The following is a 2,559-nucleotide window of genomic DNA, read 5'->3' on the forward strand; positions in this document are numbered from 1 at the left end:
CTGCCGGCGGCGGTGGTGGAGGCGGACACGATATGGTCTGTTAAGAGACTCCTGGATGGTTACATGGAGCTTAGAAAAAGAGGGCTATGGGTAAAGCCTAGGTAGTTCTAAGGTAGGGACATGTTCGGCACAGCTCTGTGGGCCGAGGGGCCCATATTGTGCTGTAGGGTTTCTGTGTTTCTACTCAGAAGACGGCCACTGGGTTTGTCCAACCTTCCTTTAATTTGCTCTTACTAATCAATCCCAAATGCCGATTGGCCACTAGTTGATTGGTCACCGATTGCTCTATTGCACTGCCGTGAGCTGCCCCTCGGACAATGAGCCTTATTGAAGTCCCCTCCTCTCCAGATCTCCGATGTCCAGGTTGGCCACTAGTCAAAGCTACCGGACTTACCTCTCAGTGATGACCGTGTCAATACCAGCAACATGACACTGGCAACCGAGTACATTGTCTTAGACAAGACACCTGCCAAATCTAATGCCACTCCCCTTCGCACTACATATGGACTGCCGTCTATGTATGCATATTGATCTGTTGTCCCCACATGTTCATTGATCTCTTTCCCTCTCTGCAATGTGAATACACCAGTTAAAGCCATCTCCTGCGTGTGTGCTTCTATTTGATATGTAGTTACACAGACACAATGCAGGCTGACATTTGAGTACAGAAGTGATGACCATAAGTTTATCTATTCCTCCAACCCTGAGACAATTTTAGATCTAGATTCTTTGTTGTTCTCACAGTTCCAGTCGCATAAATGCATTTGTCTCTTCCACATTTTGCAAGGGACATGTAAGCAACGGCAAGAAGAAAATACACAGATATAACTGTTACTAAAGATTTTATTGGTGGCTTATTATACAAATGCCCCAAGTGAACATGCTGTACCTATCTGCACGCAATGCAACACGGACTGCTCACTTGGAATAACTTTACAATTGACTTAAATTGTGATGCTCCTGACAATATTGTAATGTCATTATGGGTGCAGTAAGAATTAGGCTGAGTGATGACACCTGACAGCTTTGCAAACATTTGTGGAAGGTAGAAAGGCACCAACTCTATGAATTAATGTATCCTCCAATATAATTTAGGAATTGAGCTTCTTACATTGCATAAACAACTGATTAACACATGTTTACAAACTGCATTGCATGCCAACAGTTGCTACATTCTCTCATGACTCATGTGGTCCTTTTCGTGGGTGCAGACTTCTGGGGAGCACGAGCACACTTCAGATTGGCATCATGCACTGCATCCCACATCAATAGCAGTTCGAAAGGCCGAAAACGGTGCACTAGCAGCAACTCACGGTAATAGCAAGGATTGAAAGAGTCATCTTGGGTTGAAGGAACACTGATTCCAGCTGTCCTGAATCCGCTATGGGAGTGTGGGGCTAGTCCAGCCTTGGCCAGGCACATCCCCAAAAATACATCATCAATGGGGTATAGTTCAAGGTCTTGGGCTATGTGGTAAATGATATGAGCTGTATACACAGACATAAGTATGCCCGCTCCACCAATGTATGGTGGGTACGACCTGATGGTGGTCACTATTTCTGGCACATAATACTTGCTCGACTTCTGGCGTTTGGGCCCAAACCCATAAATGAGACGGCCCACAAACAGGTGTTGGTGAACCTTCATGCCTAGCAAGTAATCAACCATGTTATCGGTGTTGGCAAAGACATCATCATCTCCATTGAAGATGAATTTAGCACTGGGGCAAAATTCACTGACCCACTGCAGCAACTTGTATTGTTTGAGGGTGAGGTTGAAAAAGGTATCCAAGAAATCCCATTGTAGGACATCTCTGTGTTCTCTGTTTTCCATGGCTAACAGCTGATTCAATTTCCTACTTTCTTTTTGGTCAGGAGAGACACCAGAGATAAAGACTCTCTTAATTAGGATCCCATTGAATTCGCGTTCTCTGCCCCAGGTCTTCCTTACCATTTCCCGCCGATCCTGGTGGAAAGGGTGAGATTTGATCACCAGGAGCAGGAAGACATTCTGAGATCCTTCTCGACCACCGCATTTGTCTGGCACATTTTGAATCATGTTAAATTCTCGACAGTGTTTATACATCAAGAAGTTTTTTATGTGCTCTTTCTCTTGATGAAATGAGGGCAGGTGCAACAATGTCCTGTTCGCGTGGCACTTCGGCTTGAGCACTGATTTAGTTGCATCAGCAGTAACAACCTTGGGCAGATCTTTGCGATGAACAGTTTCTGCAACATCATCAGTCTCTCGACGTTTGTCATTATCCCAGAACATGAAGAACAATCCCAGAGTAATCAGAACACCCGGCACTACTTTCTCATAGAATCGCCGATGTCCTCCCATCTTTCACCTGAAGTAGAGAAAGATATGGATTAATTCAGAGAAAACTTTACATTTACATGATGCTTGAGAAGAATGAGAAGTTAAGCTATAATGAGGTTCACTAATGCTTTGTAATATTGACCTCAAAATGGTGGTGAGGTAAGGAATAGGCAGGGCCCGTCGCCCTGCTGAAATTTTAATTGACCTGAAGCAGTCCATCCCAGCAGAAAGACAAAT

The 2,559-nt window shown here is 44.5% G+C and overlaps 1 pseudogene; it reads right to left on the reverse strand.

Annotated features, from left to right (window-relative positions):
* Positions 1 to 843: 843 nt before the first annotated feature.
* LOC140724368 (N-acetyllactosaminide beta-1,3-N-acetylglucosaminyltransferase 3 pseudogene) lies at positions 844 to 2,343 on the reverse strand (annotated as a pseudogene).
* Positions 2,344 to 2,559: the final 216 nt, after the last annotated feature.

The sequence above is a fragment of the Hemitrygon akajei genome, unplaced genomic scaffold (assembly GCF_048418815.1).
Source record: "Hemitrygon akajei unplaced genomic scaffold, sHemAka1.3 Scf000197, whole genome shotgun sequence".
Taxonomy (NCBI): Eukaryota; Metazoa; Chordata; class Chondrichthyes; order Myliobatiformes; family Dasyatidae; genus Hemitrygon; species Hemitrygon akajei.